General features: G+C 42.3%; 2 protein-coding genes across 3 annotated transcripts in view; one reads left to right on the forward strand and one right to left on the reverse strand.

Moving 5' to 3' along the window:
- PSMA1 (proteasome 20S subunit alpha 1) overlaps window positions 1-21661 on the reverse strand; it is a 376247-nt gene that overhangs the window by 136436 nt on the left and 218150 nt on the right. The window lies entirely within an intron of this gene.
- The window catches only part of INSC (INSC spindle orientation adaptor protein), a 133742-nt gene continuing 121989 nt past the window's right edge, over window positions 9909-21661 (forward strand). Inside the window, exons 1-2 of one of the 2 annotated variants that reach the window (XM_083477991.1) lie at window positions 9958-10010; window positions 13020-13070. The gene's annotated coding sequence lies outside the window, so the exon portion shown is untranslated. Of the gene's footprint in view, window positions 10011-13019; window positions 13071-21661 lie in introns of both variants that reach the window. The other variant, XM_083477992.1, reaches the window with a different exon arrangement.

The raw sequence follows: 21661 nt of genomic DNA on the forward strand, positions 1-21661 counted from the left end.
AAGTAGGATAGCTCAGTTGGTTAGAGTGTGGTGTTGATAACACCAAGATTGCAGGTTGATCCCCATATTGGACAGCTGCATATTCCTACATTGCTGGGGGATGGACTAGATGACCCACAGGGTCCCTTCAAACTCTACAATTCTATGATTCTGAGAAGGGGTCATGCCCTGAGAATGCAAGATGCCCAGCTGTGGCCCATCCACCTCTTCACTAAGTGAAGGAAGCCTGTTGTCCTGGCTCTCACTGGAGAATAAAGAACTCAAATGTGGAGTACAGTTTCTGCCAAAATCATCATCATCATCATCAACAACAGTTTATTTTCTGTACCCCACCATCTGGTTGGGTTGCCCCAGTCATTCTGGGCGGCTTCTAACAGAATATACAAAAACACAACAGAACATCACACATTAAAAGCTTCCCGATACAGGGCTACCCTCAGATTTCTACAGAAGGTCATATAATTATTTATCTCTTTGACATCTGATGGAAGGGCATTATACACAGCAGGCACCACTACCGAGAAGGCCTTTTGCCTGGTGATATACAGTATCTCAAAACACTGCTTCTCCCCAACCCTTATTCACTTACCCTTGGCATTCTATTTTATCTTCCCTCCCATTATCTTCCCTCCCTCATCAGATATTTTTCTTCTGGCTGCCCTACAAAGCTGTATGATCTGTATGAAATTTAATCCCAGCCAAACTGACGACTTTCCCTTCCCTCACAAAAGTGGGGTTGCTTCCTGAAAACTCGGAATGTTCAGACATGTTTCATGCAGTGACGTCAGCTCAGTCTCTCAGTATCATAGGCTTCACTACCCCAAGGTCAGTACTGTTTCATGGATGTTCAGAAGATTTCTGACCACTCACATATCTGCTGTGTGGAGAGGCAAGTAGCCCTGTGAACCAGCCCCTAATGCACACGTGCCTCTCAGTCTTGCCTCAGATCATCATCTCTGCATGTTTGGTGTGATGTCTGAAAGGGAGCGCATACAAATGCAGCTGTATATGTATAGGTTTTCCTTGCAGTCAGAAACCCTGATTGTGCAGGATTCCCAATCATATTATGGGGTATGCGCCCACATCTCTGTGTGTACTGTTTCTCCCTTTCAGATGTTGCACTGAATGTGTGGACATTGGAGGTGGGACCTGGGAGTATGAGGAGGCCAGAGATGGAAGGTGTGTGACTCCTATTTCCCCCTCCATATCTTCCCTTCTCTTTTCATATGTTGCACATACCTGGAGGTGGACCTTCTTAGCATCTCAGCAGATATTCTGAATGCACCTAGATGTTTCCTTTTAATATTTCTGTGAATGATGGTCCATGAACCAGTTTCCCTCCCTCACGATATCCCCCCACCGCAGCATAATATATTTGGATTCCTGTTATCTCCCATGATCAAATAAAAATAGTTTGCGAACAGTGAAGTTATTGTATGTAACTATTAAGCATTTTCAAACAAGGACACTCCTAATTCTTTAAATTGATTAAGCCCTTTTTAATCTTTTGGACCAGGTTCCATTTCTGTGAAGATAGTGCTGCGCCTATCTTTCTTTTTTAACCAAATTTACAGGGGAATTGAATTGTTTGTGTCTTATTCCAGACTGATTGCAATTGACATTTAATTGTTATCTTGTTTCTTTTTAATGCCAAAGAGTTGCGCAGTTCTTATCTGCCTTGAACCCTTTTGAAGAAATTGGGATCCTAATGAAATTAAATAATGTTCTGATCTTTTGTTTTGTTTCCAAACCTTTTGCAATGCATATCCTTTATAAATATCTACTAATACATTAACTTTCATGTTAGTGGAGCAGTGTAACTATTCATAATGTACTCTTTTCTAGATAGTGCAGAAGATAGGATTAAAAAGCAATATAGATCCACTGAAGCTTCATTAATTCATGGGGAGGGGGGAGACTTTAGAGAGATGACTATGCAAAAACAGTTAAAAAATAGGATTAGTCAGACATAATAAATTAATAGGTGGGATAGAAATAGTTTAAATAAAATATATAAATAAAATACAAGTGTCATTATTTTAGGGAATAGTATGCATCTGCAAAAACACCTCAAATATACAAAACACTCATGAAACCAATCACATGTAATCAAATAGCTAATACATCCATTATACAGTTGCTGATCCCAGAAGCCAAACAAAATTGTGTATATATCAAAGACACTTCCTCATTTTGGTGTCACACTTCATCTTTACACTGTGGGAGGTTGGTGAATTATACGTTAACAATGGACCATAGATCCATGGACTCCCTTAGATACAATTCATTGATTCAAATAGAACAGAATAAATTCTGATTTATAATCAATACCAAAGCAACTCCCCAATTGTGAAAAAATGTCTTAAAAGATTCAAAGGACATTCTGGGAGTTCCATTTCTATGAACACTCACCTTAGAGTAAGACCCATTGAACACTGTGGGGTTTAGAATCACAGAATCATCTAGTATTATAGAGTTGCAAGGGACCAAAAGGGTAATCTTCTGTAGTCATCAACCCCTTGCAATGCAGGAGTCGTATGCCCAATGTGGTACTTCTGAATAAATTAGTTTTCTGGGTAAGTTTGCTCTGGGTATCACATTGCCTCTGGTACTAGGAATGTTAGCTTTGTTTGCAATCTGATGGACATGAACCTGAAAGTAAGTTCAACAGAACTCCATGGGACTTACCTCTGAACAGACACTATGCATGGCTCATTTATTTTTCTTTGCCCATCTGTTCTGCAAACTAGACATTCAGCGGTGTCTTCTGAAACCTACACTTGGGGAAGTGTATTTGGTGACTGTTCTACACGTACCTGGGGGTGTTTTACAGGAATAGATATTATTCCTTAAGAGGGTGCTACTGGTTCTTTTAATACGGGGATGCGAACTCTTTTGCCCAGCAGATGTTGTTGGACTCCACAGGAGTTGGAGATATAAAAGAGTTGGAAGATATAAAAACAATACTGTAAATCGCAGATAGAGCTAATTAAAAATTGTGTTAGCTGACGTGGTCCAATTTTACACTGGAAGCTACCCCCTCTCTTCTTTATAACAATGGTTATATACCACAAAGGAGTTTTTTCCTTGACGCTCAAGTTTCCCATCCAGAGGGAGTTTTTGACATGGGCACTTTGTATCAGATCTTCCTCCAGACCAATAGTAACCATCTCCTGAGAGGGCTGTACCACTTCAACTGATGCATGTTTGAATTACTTGCAGTTCTTTAACTGTACATGGAAGGAAAGTGAGACAATTGCCCTGCTCTGTATCTCTAGACAACAATCCCATAAAACTGAAAAATAGCAGCAGAGTACTGTAAACACTTTCAAGTTAAGGAGTGAAAAATGCAAGTTTTTGAAGCTAGAGGGCATAGGAGACATAGAATGTACGAGTGCAGCATTTACCACTTAAAAATATGAGATGGCTGTTTACAGTCGTTTTCTCATCTTATACAATACGTCATTCATGCTGTAACACAATAGGGCACTGTTCAGACTGATTATATCCTTTTCCATAGAAGAAGGCATTGAAATCCTTTCCAGAATCTTAATGAGCTTTTCATATGCAATTGGTGAAAGTAACGACAGCAGCAGCAGCAATGTCTTGATGTGGTCCATGAGATTCTAAATTACAAGTACAGATGTATAGTTATTCACAATGTGGGGTTTGAGTGGGGCAATTGGAGGAAGAAGATGCCAAATCCTGCCTTGTGCACTTCTTCTGCCCCAGCACGGATCCCTCACAGCTGAACTTGCTTTAGGTCAAACCCATTGGTCCATTTAGTGCAATATTGTCTACACTGATTGGCAGCAGCTCTCCAGGATTTCAGACCAGGGTCTCCCCCAGCCCTACCTGGAGATGCCAGGAATTGAACATGGGTACACGCAAAGCAGTTGCTCTACCACTGAGCCATCATGACCCTTCCCTACAAAGCCCTTCGCTCTGTGGGTTGCCTTAATGGGAATAGCTTGCATGGAGGGGGTTGCAGTTGCTACCAATCTGGTCAGCTTTTTTCAGGGCTGAATGGGGTTTTCAGGAGCTAACGGTCCAGGGACAAATAGGAGGCTTGGAAGTCAGAGAGAAGCAGCCAGCAGTCAATCTGTTCCCCGACCCCTTAGCATGGGACTTTTTTTTTTTTTTTAAAAAAGCACTCTAGAAAGGAGAAGCAGCACCAGATCACCTGTTTTTTTTCTTAGTCTCATACAGGTGGGAAACTCTGGCCCACTGAATGTTGCTGAAATACAACCCCCATCAGTCCTAGCAAGCATGGCCAGTGGCCAGAAAGGAGCTCTAATTCAGAAACATCTGGAATGCCAAACTTTTCCCACACCTGGTCTAATAGACATTTTCCACTCTTCTCAGATAGGTCCATCTGGGAATTGAGGGTGCAGCGGCCTAGCCAACTGGGATCTTGGGATTTTCGGAAGGGGAGGGCAATTGCTCTTGGAAGTATTCATGGAAAATATTTTTGATCAGATCTTCTCAAGAGTGTACGTTTGGGGGTCTGTTTCATTGTTACACTGGAAATGTTTGATTGGTTTAGTTCTAAGGGCTATGTATCAATGACACATCCCAGCCAGTGAAAAGCATTCAAGGAGGGTGCAAAATCAGGGGTGGTTATTGGTGTGGCCTGGGGAGAGTTCTGATGACCGGTCATGGAATTCCAGAGGGCTAAATGCATCCCATGGCATTGATGTTCCCCAGGGCTTTTCCCCCAACTGGAACTCAGTTCTAGCACCTCTCAGAGGGGCACCATTGCCATTCTAAGAGAATGAGGGAGGCGTTTATGGTGTGTTCTGGCACCTCTTTTTCTAGAAAAATAGCACTGGTGTTCCTTATCCCTTGGATAACATAGCTTTCTTCTGTGAAGGTACAGTATTGTAGGCGAACTATTTCACCCATAAGATAGAGATGTACTTCACAAACATAGTACAAACTGGACAAGTAAGATGCAAATGTATACCCAGATAAAGTTTCAAAAAATTGTAGAAGCAGAGTATTTTTCTGTTGAAATAAACCAGAAAAAACATGGAATCCCATGATGTGCCTGGGTATTTTCACTGCTCTTGTATAGGTTTTTAAAAAGAAATTTGTGCCTTCAAAGCTGTGCAGCTTTCAGAAATTCAACAGGTTAGTTTCTCTCTGGCATGGAGATACATGGTGCTTTTTGATGGCAACTCCTATTATTTCAGACACTGATGGTGCTGTGGGTTAAACCACAGAGCCTAGGACTTGCCGATCAGAAGGTCGGCGGTTCAATCCCCGCGACGGGGTGAGCTCCTGTTACTCGGTCCCTCCCTGCTCCTGCCCACCTAGCAGTTCGAAAGCCCGTCAAAGTGCAAGTAGATAAATAGGTACCGCTCCGGCGGGTAGGTAAACGGCGTTTCCGTGCGCTGCTCTGGTTCTCCAGAAGCAGCTTAGTCATGCTGGCCACATGACCTGGAAGCTGTATGCCGGCTCCCTCGGCCAGTAAAGCGAGATGAGCACCACAACCCCAGAGTTGGTCACGATTGGACCTAATGATCAGGGGTCCCTTTACCTTTTTACCTATTATTTCTGACCATTAGTGGTGATGGCTGAGGCTGATGGGATCTCACTACATCTGAAGGATCACATGTTCCCCACTATGGCAAAACAAGGAGGAGGGAAGCTTCCCCTGAAGAACTTCTATCTAGTCTACAGCTGCTAAAGGCAGCTTCTGAACTTCAGTTCTAATATTAGAAGCACTTGCTAACCCTAGCCTTCTCCTTAGTTGCTGCAATGATGTCCAAATATTGTTTATGTGAGAAAAGGAGAAGCTATCAGCAGAATCTAATGTGTGATGTTGACAGCAAATAATGCCAGACTAAATAGTGTATTGTTTTATTGAATAATTCATTTGCTTCTAAATTATGCAGTAATGGCTAGGAAATAGGTTCTGTTGAATACACTTGATGGCAACAGTAATGCAATACAAAATATTCTGATCGCATTAGATCTCTACCTGTTCCCAAGCGCACTTACATGCAGCAATTATTAGACTAGAAATTGAGAGGGCTTGTCTTTAATTTTATTCATTATAATGCGCTTTGCTTGAAAAGCACTTCAGAAATAATAATATATCATTATTACCACATGAACAGCAGGGCTGTCATGCGATTAAAGAAACAGTAATTGATCAAACATACTAGTTTCATTGTTTGACCAATTAATCTATCAAATCTACATAATTTTGAATAACACAGTGCTTCTGAAGCATTAAAATGTATCTTTAGATGAGACACACTTGCACACATACTTTATATGCTGACTTTCAGGGTGTGAAAAAAGAGCAGAAAGAGCACAAACACAACATAAGATAAAATAAAATAACTGGGTTAGTGCATATCTCTTGCAGGGACCCCTTGCAAGTCTTTGGGTATCACCCTTCATTTTAAAATAATATATAGTTCAGCCTGTTCTGCCAAGGCTCAGCAGAGAGGTAGCAGCAGCAGTTGGAACACCTCTTGTGCATCTGCTCAGAGAGGGAGGCTGTCATTAGCAGTCCTGCTTTATAGGGTTTGTAACAAAGGTTAGGTTGGCAACTTGCTTTTTTACAGACCTCTGCTGCTGTGCCTTTGACAACACATATCTTTACACATAGATCAATAGATCAGCTTGGATAATACTGATAGATAATGCTGAAAAGTCACTGTGCAGGCCAAGCCTTGGTCAGCTTGCAATCCTAGAGAAAGTATTTTTTTTTTTGAATGAATGAATTGCCCCAAGGGGCTATGAACAATATAAGAAATCGTTCCCTAGAGGATGCTCGTAAAATGATCCTATTCACAAGCTAAGGAGATAATGAAACCTTTTCTTCATGATACATGCCTGGTGCCCTCAGAGCTATCCTGAGAATAATTACAGGGTTTGCTGAGTGAAGAGTTCATTATATCTTTGAGCAGATGGATGGACCCCGGAACCTTAATATTCTGCACAACATTCATACTGAGACACATGTCTAGACTTATGAGAAGCCCTTGGAGGCATTATCAGTATCTCAGACAAATAAATATGAGCATGGTCACCAATAACAATGCCTTCTTTTTACAAGTCAAAGGAAAGAGCCTGAAAGAAAGCTCATTCGTGTTACTTCCATTCCCCCCCCCCCAACTGTTGCACTTGAAACCATAGAGCAGTCAGTGTAGTTTCTGGGTGCGGGAGAAGTGAAACAAACTACTGGGTGAGATCCCATGGCCAGAAATACTCAAAGAGAAGGGCATGGTGGATGGGAGTTTCTCAAAGGAGAGATATTGAAGGCACAAAGGCAAACAATTCCAGAAAGGAAGAAAAGTGGGAGGCATCTAAAGAAACTGCGGTGGCTGCATAAGGAGCTTTCTAATTTAAAAGGGGCATGTATAAGAAATGGAAGAAAGGGCAAATCACAAAGGGAGAGTATAAATGAGCAGCCACTACTTGCCGGGAGAAGGCCAGCTCAGAATGAGCTGAGGCTTGCAAGAGAGGTTACAAATAATAATAAAAGGTTCTTTGGCTATGTTCAAAGCAAGAGGAAGAACAAGGAAGTAGTAGGTCCCCTGTGTGGAGAAGGTGGAGACATGCTATTGAGTGACAGAGAGATGGTGGAACTACTTCAACACCTACATTGCCTCTATTTTCTCCCAAAAGGGAAATAGTGCTTAACCTGATGATAATAGAATGAATGATGCAGGGAAGGAGCTGCAGCCCAGGATAGGAAAAGATGTTGTTAGGGCAGTGTTTCCCAACCTTTTTTGGGCAAAGGCACACTTGTTTCATGAAAAAAATCTCGAGGCACACCACCATTAGAAAATGTTTAAAAAATTAACTCTGTGCCTATATTGACTATATATAAAGTATATATATATATATATATATATATATATATATATATATATATATAGTATATATAAAGACTATATATAAAGTGTATATAAAGACTACGGATTTGTGTCACTGCCCATTTCCATGAAAGATTTATTCATGCATTTTGCACAATGCCACAATCCCACATGCAACTTTTAAAAAGGATGGGAAACACTGGGCTATGCAGCTGAGGGTGCACCGCTTATTGCCAGCAGTGCAAAATAGCTCTGCTTTGCTAATACCTGTTTAGCTGAGTAGGAAGGAGTTACAGTCCAGCAGCGTAGTCCTGTGTTATCCTAGTGCATTGGCCTTTTCAGGAAATTGGAGTCAGCGGGCACAGTTGTGAAAGCAGGGGACAGATTGGAGGTTTCAGCCTTGGGTATCTGGATGCCTGGCCTACCCAAAGATGGAAAGCAAGGGCAGAGGAGCAGACCTGGTTGCTGTCTGACTGTATGCTTAGAGCAGGGCTGGAGAAGGGGCGTGGGGCGGGGCTGACCTTGTCGGTCATCTGGAGGCCTGCCCCGGAGAGACGGAGGCACGCACTCCCCTGGAGCACCTTGACGCGCATGTTGTAACCCGGGTCACCTCAGTCGTGCGAATGCGCGCCCAGCCAGGCCTCCCCCGCCGCGCTTCCCATTGCTGGGATTTGCCCGGCTTTCAATCTCAAGGGAGGGAGGGAGGCTGCTCAAGATGCGAGTCGGAGGGGCGGCCTTCCGGCGGCTACGAGGGAGGATTTCGCCCCGCCGCCTCCACGACCAGGCCTTCGCTTCACCCAGGCACCCCATCCCTCCACCTTTTGCACGCGCCTCCTTCCTGCATGCTTATGCACCCGTTCTTACGTGCAAAAGGCGGCGGCAACTGCAGCTCCTCCTCCTCTAGAGACGAGGCGGGCGCTTGCTGCTGCTGCTGCCACTCGCTGTAAGCTCGCGATGGCTCTCCGTCAGCGAAGGCTTAATGGTTCCTCCCCTCCTCCTCCCCCCCGCTTCCAGGACAGCCGGAGAAAGAGCGACACTCGAACTCCCGTGAGGAGGAGGAGCCTCCGACTCCCCTTAACACCTTCCGCGCCAGCTGCGGCTCTCCCTCTCTTACAACAGCCCTTCACATTTCAAGCGGTATCTCCTACCACTTTAAAGAGCGGCGACTTACCCCCCCAAGGAATCCTGGGAACTGTATTTTGTTAAGGGTGCTGAGAACCGTTAGACTCCCACGGCACACCAGGCAACATCTCGCGGCACACTAGTGTGCCGCGGAACACCGGTTGGGAAACACTGTGTTAGGGAACACCTAGGTCCTCAAGCCTTGCCAACGGAAACTCATCCAACATAACAAGACTAGACGGTGTTCTGGACACCCCTTGAGATTCAACAGCTGTAACAGTGGAGTCACAGTGAGATACTATAGGTTCTGCCCCTCCTTCCAGCCAGATGGGGAAAAAAACCTGCATTGCCCAGAAAAGTTCTGCTGGACGGCAAAATAAGGATGCAATGGAGGCAGCAAAGTAGGCCACTATGTAGGCTCTCCTCCATGTGAAATTTCCCATTCTGTCTGCAGGATCCCTTCAAGGAATAGTTCTGTGAAAAAGAGATCAAGAATCAATCTGTTGCTGCACAGATCTTTCTTTCTTTCTTTCTTTCTTTCTTTCTTTCTTTCTTTCTTTCTTTCTTTCTTTCTTTCTTTCTTTCTTTCTTTGGCAGGTCCAGTCCCTGTTTCCAGCTTCTAGAAAAGACTTCTTTGAAATCAGTTTAATTCAAGTCAGGACACCTGTTCTTCTTCCATGTACTCCTCACTCACTCACTCACTCACTTACTCAGTCACTCTTATTGTTTGCCTTGATCCTTAAGGCCTTTCTGCCAATTCTCTTTTAATGAATCTGAGCATGGGGGGGGGGGGGCGGGTAGATGGAAGAAGATGTCCTTTGCTTTCTTCCTAGGGTGACTGTTTCTTTAAATCAACTTCTAGTAAATGCTCCCATCCAGGAAAGAGCAGAAGTTTGCAGGAAAGCCACTTAGGGGAGGAGAAAGAGGAAACAAAGAATAGATCCAAGTGGTTACAAAAGGGATTGCAGTGGTGATTTATTCCTCCAGGCTAGTTTAGAGAAAATCTAACTGAGCAGTTTGTTCTTCAGAAATCTAAGAAAGTAAGAAACTGTAAGTATATAGAGTTTTTCAAAAGATGAAACTTTAAGCAGCAGGGTCAGCTGTGTAGTCTACTCTGTCTTTGCTGGGATCTTGCAACGAATCCTTCTGTTCTCTGAGAAATAGAGAGACTTCAGCCAAAACCTGTAATTTACCAGACTAGCATCCTGTAGAGAGATAGTTTAGTTTTTAAGGGACAATTACTAAGCTAAGAAAAGAAAATGCTGTTTGATGCATTCGTATTGGCTTGCTTAATTATATATACCGTTCACTTTTTTTAAGCGTAGGTTTTTCTTGCTTTTAGGGGGGAAAAACAACATTGGGTGTGCCCCGTCTGCATTTCATGTTGGAAGCATAGAATTTCCACATGTGGGATCATTTACTTCTTTCAAAAGCAGCAAAAAACAAACCTAGTTTTGAATCCAATTGGAAAGAAATCTTGTTCCAGATAAAGAAACAGAGGCACACCTTTCCAGTGCAGAGAGTTGAGTGTGCATCTCAGTTTCTCGTGGCTTCCTCCCATGCATATTTTTGGGATATTTTCTGTGTGGGTTTCCCATTATGCTGTTTTCTCGGGCATCAAGAAAGATATGCAAAGATCTGAGCTGAGAAATAAAGAGGGGGAAAAGTATTGGGGAGGGAAAACACTGCTGTCTGAAAAAGATATGATCTCTTTTGCTGACAATTCTTTTCAATGGAAAATGTTCTCTTCAGTGCCGCTAGTCTAGTGAGATACATGCAGTGCAAATTGTGATCATATCCCAAGGCTGCCTTTTCAGACTTCTCAAATGGTGTGCAACGAGAGGATATTAATGGGGGCTAAACTATATATATCATAGGAATATGAAGGAACAGTGGAAGTAGTGGCTGCATATGGCTTGCTTTGGGTTGCCTGGTGGCATAACCCAAGTATTTACTGAATATGGAGTAAATATGGTACGTACATTTGTTTTTGGAGATACTTAAACATTTCCCTGCTCATTTAGGCTGAACTTAGAACTGGCCTGATTTTGTCCACAAAGAGACTGGAATAAATTGGATGGCTTGTACAAATTAATGGGGGGAAAGGGTAGCCAGGACGTGGGTGGTGCTGTGGTGTAAAACCACTGAGCCTTGGGCTTGCCAATAGAAAGGTCGGCAGTTCGAATCCCCGCGACGGGGAGAGCTCCCATTGCTTAGTTCCTTCTCTTGCCAACCTAGCAGTTCAAAAGCATGTCAAAGTGCAAGTAGATAAATAGGTACCGCTCTGGCGGGAAGGTAAACAGCGTTTCTGTGTGCTGCTCTGGTTCGCCAGAAACGGCTTAGTCATGCTGGCCACATGACCCGGAAAACGGTCTGTGGACAAACGTCGGCTCCCTCGGCCAGCAAAGCGAGATGAGCGCCACAACCCCAGAGTCATTTGCGACTGGACTTAACTGTCATGGGTTCTTTACCTTTACCTTTTTTTAAGGCTAGCCACAATGGCTATATTTTGTCTACACTGTCAGAGGTAGTCAGCCTCTGAATACTAGTTGCTGATACTCACAAGTATGGAGAATGCTGTTGCACTCAGGTCTTGCTTGCAGGCTTCCCATAGTTATCTGGTAGGCTCCTGTGAGAACAAGGGGCTGGACTCGAGGGGCCATTGGTCTTTTCCAGCAGGGAGGTAGAATAGCACTAAGGAGTAACAATGCAAGCAACGTCCCCTAGCAGAAAAGCAACCAAGCAGACCAAGTAGACTCCAGAGAGGAACGAGAATAAAAGAGACTAGTTTAAAAGACCAAATAGAAACAAAAGGGTTTTTTTTGGGGGGGGAGGGAGGATAGGAAACAGAAGGCAGCCCTGTTTAGGGAAGCTTTTAATGTTTAATAAACTATTGTATTTTAATATTCTGTTGGAAGCCGCCCAGAGTGGCTGGGGAAACTGGTTGGGTCTGATGGGAACATCTGTACACTGCTATCAAAAGCTCCCAGTTGGATGGAGCATGGTGCTGATAATGCCAAGGTTGCAGGTTTGATCCCCATATGGGACAGCTGCATATTCCTGCACTGCAGGGGGTTGGACTAGATGATCCCCAGGGTCCCTTCTGATTCAATGGTTCTATGAATTAACTCCTCTGCCAATCCTGCTGTTGCTGTGCTGAGGAAGAAAGCACCTGGAGGCTGACTGCGTGTGACATGCAAACGTGTTCTCCCAACAAACCATAAGCAGTAGTCAAGAGCAGAAGCAAGGGAAGAGTGAACTGGGAACTTTTTGGCAGGATGTGACAGCATTTGGAGAAGACTATTGACGGTGCAATCCTATACATATCTACTCAGAAATAAGTCCCACTGTGTTCAGTGAAATTCCTTAGAAGGTGGGTATAGGGCTGTAGTGCCAAAAGATGTGCTTTAGTTATCATAAGCAATTGAGCAAAATAAGATTTACTTTTGAAGGAAACACCTGTGACATTCTCCAGATGGTAAATATATTTGTGCTATGTCTTTTTTTAAATATAAAAAGTCCACAATTTCATTTCAGGGGAAAAAAGAATCTTGACAGTTTTTAAACATTTTTGTGATTAAACTGCATTTACAGATTTTTCCTGTATAGTGCATCTGGCATTTTTATTTGTGTGTGATGCTTCCTCCATTACAGGCCCCTGGAAAAAAAAGCATCTATGTTTATCTTGCTCTTTGAATGTGCTCAGTTCCTTTTCTCTGGGCTAGTTTAACCTCACCAGGGCCTTTAATTATGCTTCTCCTCCTCCAGCTGACCACCATAAAACTTCAAGCCATTGCCACAAATCTGTAAAAATGTTTCTACTGCAATGGGAGACAAAAATAGAATAATTCCATGTCTTTTTGGATAGATGCCTAGTTGAAACTATGCAGTGTTTGACTGACAGAAGGCTGTAGTCTTTGCTGAAAAGTGGGTTTCCTTCTTCAATGCACTGCATTTAGTTTTTAAGAGTATACAAGCAAGGGGAGGAAGAGAGGATTTATACTGGTTAGCCTCGACTGTTCCTTTTGTCTAACTTTCTGTGACTTATCATTCGGTCAGCTTTTCTTCTTGGCTTCCCCATATTCTTGGAGCACATCGTCATATGAACGAGTGAGTATTTACTTCTTTGGTTTTGAGTGGAGTGACTATCTTAGTTCCTTAAAGTTAATATTTTATATGCAGCTGGATAGAATATCAAATACCACTAGTGATCTTGGCACTAAAATTGTTCACTCTCTAACAGTTGTCATAAAAACAGACCTCTCAATTGTTCTTTAGACCATTTCAATCATAACTCTGCTTTATATGCAAGCAAGCAGCAGAAAGAAGCATGGAAAATAGTTATGAAAAAGTTTTGAATGTGCATTCCCTGGAGTCTTCTACTTTACAGAGATTCCGTTTACTTTCTGCATCTGCCTGCGTTTTAGCCAGAAATTGTATGCATAAGAAGAATTACAAAACTAGTTGGTAAATGAAGATAACAAAGCAAAACAAAAAAAAAGTTATTCACTGGTAGTTATAGAATGAAAAATGAAAACAAAAGAATATTACAGTGATGCATCAACGTTCAAAGTCTTCTAATGTCCCTGTGAGACTGCATTAATGCCCACCAGGATATCAATCCTTCTGGTAAATTTGCTTCATTTTACCGAATAGGTTTAGTTAATTCTGACACTCTTTTCTGAATGCTGTTGAGCATTATGTCCTGTCTATCTTTGTATATATGCTCATGAGGTTTCTTAAAACTTTTGTAGGTGATTTATCTATACAGTATTGATGTTTTCATATACGGTTGCTTCTTCATTTATTTCGGTGTAATGTTACTGGAAAGAAAACAACCACTTTCCATTGTTGAGGGGAAAAGTTTTTTGAAGTTGTATATATGCCATATTCCAGAAGCTGCTGGCGTTTTATGATTTAAACAAGCCAGGGGATTCCTTGAATGAATCAGAAGAGTAGTACTGATTATTCGTGTGAAAGAGAAAAAGGGTCATGAGTTCAGTCCTATACGTGTTAATAGGAATCAAGATTGTTTCTCTGCTTCGCAGTGTTGCAATTGCAGAATGGTGACTATGGCCCAGAGCAGGGATGAGTTACCTGTGACTCTCCAGATGTTATTGGACTTCAACTTCCAGCAGCCCCAGACAGCATGACCAATGATCAGGAGTGATGGGATGGGAGTTGTAGTCCAGCAACGCCTGGAAACTCACAGGTTCCCCACAGCTGGCCTAAAGGGAGCAGAGGAAAAGGACAGAGTGAAACAGCTGTATCTACCACCAGAAACTTGCCAGGGGAGCAGGCAGTAATTGAGATGTTGATGAAAAGATGTACGTCTGCCACATTACCTGCTCTGCACTCCTTAAGTTACCCCAATGTCCTCAGAGGACAGGTTGTTGCTAGTACTGAAGAAAAAGCCAAGTTCCAGTTTGGTTGCTCGAACAGAAGAATGCCGTTCTTCTCATGTGGCAAAATGTTTGGCTCCCAAACACGTTTCCCTCTCACCCCTGGTAGTTTTCAGAGGGCCCTCCCCTTTCTCTGTCGTCTTAAAGAAGTAAACAAGCCGTGTGTTTATGGGGTGTGTATATTTGTGAAGAGTGTGTATGTCAGGGTGATTTTTGTTCTGTTAATACTTTAATACTAAGTCTTACTGCTATTAATAGGCCTAATAATCCTTACTACTATTGATGGGTCATTCAGGTATTGCAGATGGGTCATTTGTAACAGGTGGGGTGTTTTTTGCTTATTAGATTTTCTGTGGAATGGGTAAATCTGAATTAAAATGGGGCAGTGGGGGAGAAGTGGACTGGCATTTAGATGCTGACAACATGGTGTTGATGCTGCAAAGTGTACATGCATGAGGAGCACCTATCATGCAATAGGCTCCAGTAGTTTGTGACCGGGAGGGATGAGCAGTTTGTGTGTGTGTTAAAGATGGTTGAATGGCTATGTGTGAAAATGAGACATGGTTGTGTAGAAAAGTTATTACAAATAACACAAAACACCCACATCTATAAATTTTTGTGGCGCTCTCTTTGTAATATCTACAGCGGTGCTATATCTTTCCAGTTCTTTATTGGTTTAGCAGCAAACCAGATGCCAAGAGTGGCATGAGGAGCCCTTTGAATCTACATGTGGGCCATATATAACTACCATTCCTTTGAGGAATTCTTGCCAGATATAAAGCTAGCTAGACCAAGTTTGGATATAACACTAGGGCAAGGAAACAAATGCTCAGGTCACTGGAGAGATCGTGGCTTCTTTTACCACCTCTGCTCCTACTACAACTTCACGTGGCTGTGATCCCAAGTCATGGTTTATGTATGAACTCATGGTTTATCTTGCTCCAGGATCAAATGTAATGCCAAACCATGGCTTTATCTCACAGCAATGTGGCAGCAGCAGGATTGAAGAAGGTGCAAAACAGCCACGATCTTCTCGCTGGGAAGCTGCGTCTGGGAATTCATGTTAAGTCATGGTTTGACTGAGTGTTGCATGTGATCTGGGCCAGTGACTTTACTTGGTTTCCCTAGGGACCATCAGTAAGCACTACCATACTTTCAAAAACCTCTATCTCTTCCTTATTACAATTTATTCAGAGATGTTCAGATAATTTATACATAGCATAACTTCTCAGTATGAATAAGTTGTAAATGTGTCTCTCAGTGAGATAGTCCCCTTTGACTGAACCTTCTGGGGGCCTTTACCTACCTTAATTTTTTTACCTATGTGAATTAGGAATATGTGGGGTGGGGTGGGGAGGAGAGTTCAATCTTATTTGTGTTTTAACAAGAAACTACACAATCTACACTTCTCAAACCTATGTGTGAATTATAAGACAGACCCTTCACAATTTGCACAAATTCTTCAGAACATTTCTCCAGCTAGGCAATGTGTACAAAAATGTATACACATGGATAAAATTGAAATATATAGAAAAATAAAAAAATGTCCAGTAGCAATTTTTAAAATTTTTAAAATTTATATATTTTGACTGCGTCTAGAAACATGGATAAAATGTATATTAGCAAAAAGAGCATACAAATATGTAAGAACATAAGAAGAGCCTGCTAAATCAGGCTGATGTCCCATCTAATCCAGCATGCTGTTCCAACCAGATGACTCTGGGAAACCAACAAGCAGGATCCAAGCACAAGAGCACACACCTCTGTAGTTTTCAGCAACTGGTATTCAAAGCATTACTGCCTGTAATTGTGGAGGCAGAGCATAGCCATCATGGCTCATAGTCGCTGCTAGCCTTCTCCTCCATGATCTACTATAACTCCATGTATGATATTAGGCAGAATTGCTCCGCAAAAAAAGTGTATAGGCAAAATTGCAGGAGACTATAAATAGCAGGAGAAATTTGCACTGAAATGCTGATGACTTTTCATGAGGACTTGCTTAAAAAAATAATAATCGCCAGCTGATGTGGAAATGTGGAGAAAAATAATTGATTGGGAAAATGAGAAGCAGAGACAAACCACAACCAACAGATTTGCCCATGCTTATTGTGCATGCACTGGGACTCCCTTTACATTGGCCCTTAATCCTATAAGCACTCTTCTTCTTCAAGAAAACAAGTCTTATCCAACGTGACTTGTATACACACACCTCCTTTGCTGTCTTCTACTCACCTGGTTTTACCTTCGACTGCAGGCCACCACCCACAGCACCCACCCACAGCACTGGATTCTACCCAAGGTCTTTTACCAGTTCCCCAAGCTGAAGTTTCAAGTAAAGCTTCCCTGAAACTGACATAAACAAGATGAAGACCTCTCTTCTGAAGCAGAAAGGTGCAATGCTATATGGAGTCCACCAAAGACTTCATCATGGCTTTAGTGTTTTAAACCAGGGATGGGGAACTTGTAGTCCTCTTTCCAGATACCGGTGGACTTCAGCTCCCATCAGCCCCAGTCATCATGCCCAGTGGCCAATGGGAGTTGTAGGACAGCAACACCTGGAGGGCCAGTTGCTTTAAACCTTTTCATTCCCAGGACTAATGCATTCTGCCTTTGCATTGTGCAAGAATCCTATGCACATTTAGCAGGCAATGAACTCCATTCAACACCTTTTTATTATTCACTTAAGAGTGAGTGGTACTAACACATCTACTTCAGTATAAAATCCAGATGCTGAAATTAACAACTCCGAGCCTCGTATACTTGTCATGACCTAGAAACCATCATGACTTTAGTGTGCATCTATCATGAGTGCATAATGTAATTTGTTACTAGACAGCTCAAATTTAAATGAGAAATAATCACTGTATTGTTTTGGAGTGCCTAGAGAATAGGTTGCAAAAGAATAGAAATGAATCGTGGTATAAAATTTAAATATGGCAGTAAACAAAAAAATCCTAATGGAGTCTTTGGTGTTGAATTGTGTGGAGAGTTTTGTTGTTGATAACAAAAGTGAAATTGAGATCTGAGCTGAAAACATTCCATTGTATGTTTCCATGGCTACATATGGCAACCTGTACAATAACAAGCCATGCGCATTGATTGATACAGCCTGTCCTCTGTTCAGGAAAACTGTTCCTCCATTCCTTATAATTATGGAAAGAAACAAAGAGTGATACATAAATGAGAAAAGTCATTGAGAGCTTGACTTGCTGTCTTCTGTGAGTGAAGACCATGTCTTTACAGAGCTCTTGTTCATATGATACTTAGGGAATTTGTGTGGTAATGGAGCAGTGGTGATGCAATACAGGGATGGGGAACTTGAACTTCCAGCAGAGCTAGTGGTCTGGGCTGATGGCAGTTGGGGTCCAGCAACATCTGAAGGGCCACAGGTTCCCGGGCCTTTATATAATGACATATCAGCTAGTCTTCACAGAATAAATAGCTAGTTCCACAAAGGACCCATTAGCAATTCCTTCCCTCTCTTTCAGAGAGCTATCACATGAACAGGCCTCCACATTATCAGACACTTGTCTGAAGGTCGCCAGTCAGGGCTGGCCCACCTATGAGGCAAGGTGAGGTCACCACCTCACGTGGCAGAAACCTCAGGGGCAGCCGATTCCAATGTAGATATTTATCCCGATCCCCAATGTAGATCTTCATTCACCCCTTCTTCCCTGGCAGAGAGGGAGGCACCATTTTGTAGTTCACCTCAGATATTAAAATCTGGGCTCTGCCCCGGTCATATGTTTTCACTTGCAGGGTATATTGGTACATTGGATTGGAGAGTGTCAGTTCTCCACCACATAGAAGCCTCAGGTCAGATATGAATATTGATGTGAACCGAAGGTAAGAAGACATAGGAAGGCCTAGGGAGGTGGGACTTGGGAAGGTTTGTGGGGAAAGTTCCCTCCATTTCTCCCCAAGGAATAAAAAAAAAATTAAGGGAAAAATCAAGAACCTGTGGAATGAAGAAGTGAAACAACTATGAAACGTTTTATTTTTTGGAATGACTTAATTTAAAAGGCACATTTTTACTCAAAATGTGTAGTATTATGTAAGATAATCTACAGCAATAAAGAATGGTAAGTGGTGTGTACACTGTGGGTAGACATATGCAAAACTTAAATTCCTTAAACAACAGAAGAGCATGCTGCCCCACACTTTCGAGGCATGGGTCTGAGTGGTTTTGCCTTTGTCCTGCTGCTTTCTCCTGGAAAATCTGCTCTTTGGCGCTAAATCAGACCAAATGGCAATCTGCAGAAAACCCAGTTGCTGTTTGTTCCAATTCAGTGCTAAACCATTGGGTTTTCCCAGGGGAAAGTGCAGGGTGAACGGAAGTGTGGATCAGCCCTGAAATGCCTTTGCTATTTCACAGCCCATTCACTTAGTTTGGAGTGATCCTTTTACAGTTCCTTTTTTGTTCTAATGACCCTGAACAATTTGGTGTCAGCAGCAAGCTACTTGCTTGTGAATTACAGCTTGCCTGCTTTGAGTGACCTTTGCTCTAGATTCCACAAGCAAGCATCCCGTCATCGGCTGTCTTTTCTGACCTGACCCTTCCCTTCTGGTTGACCCTTTCACTTCTCCCCTCAAATTACTGTGGCACAGACACACTGCGAGAGACTGGAAAGCAAGTGGATTATTGATCTGCCGGGCCAGAGGATAAAAAGGTGAGCCGTTCCCAGCCATGTTTACCTGGGAGGAAGTTCTACTGTAATAGCACAATCTAGTTAGTGCCTCGATGAGTGACCACCTGGGAACAACATGTACCATATCCTGGGCTTGACCACTGAAAGGATGTTAGTAACAAAATAATTTAATAAAACCTAAAACTCGCTCCCATAGGGACATAGGTGGTGCTGAGGGTTAAACAACAGAGCCTAGGACTTGCCAATCAGAAGGTTGGCGGTTCTAATCCCTGCGACAGGGTGAGCTCCCGTTGCTTGGTCCCTGGGGGTCCCTTTACCTTTACAGCTCGCTCCCACAGGAGACAGTGAGAGCCACCAACTTGAGTTGACTTTAAAAAAGGATTCAACAAATTCAGTAGATACTAGCCACAATGGCTATTTTCTATCTCCGTCAGCAGAGGCATTAAACCTCTGAATCCCAGTTTCTGGGACTTGCAGGTGGACAGAGTGCTGTTGGGTTCATGCCCAGCTTACAGGCATCTGGCTGGTCACTGTGAGAAGAGAAGAGGATGCTGGGTAGATCCAGCATGCTCACCTTGTAGTCTTATGTTCTTACATGTTAGATATGAAGCTTACTGTCATGGATAAAGGATTGTAGCCTAAATTTTATAAATATGCCCATCATGGCATATTTGCTAGGTGATAAGCAGTGAGGTCTCCCAAAGATCTGTTCATAAATGAATTGGAATCAGGAGTGGGGTGCCCAAGTTTGCAGGGGACATCATAGTATTTAGGATGATGAAAACCCAAGCAGTCTGTGAAGGTCTCCAAACTGTGTGAATAGGAGAGAATGAAAGAAAAATGGCAAAAAAGATGTTTAACCCCCGTTTCAACAAAGGATAACAACACATACCCCTTATTTCTTCTTATAAACCACTTTCAAAAATTAGGAAGTGGCAAAACCACAAGATGTAAACTTGCAAAAGCTTATGTGGTTTGCAATGTGTGCCTTCAGATGAGCACATAATAAATTTGTACAAAACAGCTAAAAACTGGGAAAGGAATCAATAAGAACCACTGATATTTTCCCTTTACAAGCCCATCAAACAAAAGGATAAGCGCGTGTGGCTTGGTTTAACCACTTTCTCTCTCTTTTCTGCCTGCTGTCTTTTAATTCCTTCGTTTCTCTGACCTGCACCTTTTGTGACTGGCTCACTGGAATCCTCCAGGGAGGATCAGTATCGGGTCTAATAAGCTTGCTGTTACTTTACACCAACTGGAAAATAAATGTTTCATCTGTTAAATTGGCAAATAGAAAATGTCCCCCCCCCCAGAAGAATGAGGACAATAGAAAAGTATTTTTTGCTTTGATGCGACTGAGAGCAGATAAAATGGATTCAAAGCTATGGACGTAAGTGTCTTCGGTGAACACTGACTTATATAAGACTTCTCATTCTTTATTTAGCTGTTTGCACTGAAATGTGATCAGATGAACACTGCATGGTCCACTTGAAATGCCTGTTGCAGGCTGTGAAATTCTTAGAGCTTTAAGACCTTGACTGCAGCACATAAGAAGCTTGCTGTGAATTCAAGACCTGGGAGGAAAATAGCATGTTATGAACAATGCAAGAACATGTAACTCCAGACTGTTTGTTCATTTAGGTCTCGGTTCTTCTCTTTGTTAGTTTGGGGCTCAATACCGCTATTTAATGCATTGTTTTTAACTGGCAACAGTGCCGGCAGACATTGGTGGTTTCTGTTTGGGTTTCTGTTTATTTCTTATTTTTTAATGTGCTTCATACATCTGACTACATTTCACTGGTTTCACTTAGTTAAACGTTCTTTTTCATGATTATAAAGTATAAAAGGAAGCTCTTTCATGGTATAAACAGGGTGTCAGTTTCAGCGCAGGAGGGGCAAAGTGATATATTCTAAAATAAATGTCCGAAAAGGCAGGATGTACCAAGACCATTTCTTGTCACTACTTTCCTTATACCTTAATAATCAGAGACATAGGTGCTTCTGAGAAACAATTGCATATGATTTAAAACATGAAGGGTGTGTGTGTGTGTGTGTGTGTGTGTGTGTGTGTGTGTGTGGTGTGTGTGTGTGTGTGTGTAGTCTTCCACCCACCCTCTCTGATTTAGTACGGGATTTAAAATAAAATTTGTGAAAATTTGATCAAGGATTTAATGGGAATATAATAAAGCACAACCTTTGGAATTTGTCAATAAGCTACCAAACCATGCAAACAGGCTAGATTAGGGAGATATGGTAGAGATAGTATGAATATAGTCTTGCACATCAATGGGACTCATTACCTCTATGAACAGAGTCAGCTGATTCTTTGCAGCTAGGAAATGGAAAGCTGCCTTGTATTGAGTTGGACCAATGGTCCACCTTCTGCATACAAATTGTTTGCTCTACCATTGAGCTGTGGCTGCTCTTGAAAAGAGTCCATGGGGTGCATGTTGACTTTCCTGGATACAAAAAAAGTAGATACTGTGATCTGGAGAAAAAATAAGGAATGCAATATAAAATTATGGATTAATATTCTGTACCCTTTCTTCAATAATTAAGCCCTTTGGTTAAATCTGTACTGGATTAAGGTTAAATTTTGTTTTTAACTAGAAGAATCCAATCTAACCTTGGATGCTTGGGAAGTCAACAT

This window comes from Podarcis liolepis (genome assembly GCF_965112155.1).
Source record: "Podarcis liolepis genome assembly, chromosome: 1".
Taxonomy (NCBI): Eukaryota; Metazoa; Chordata; class Lepidosauria; order Squamata; family Lacertidae; genus Podarcis; species Podarcis liolepis.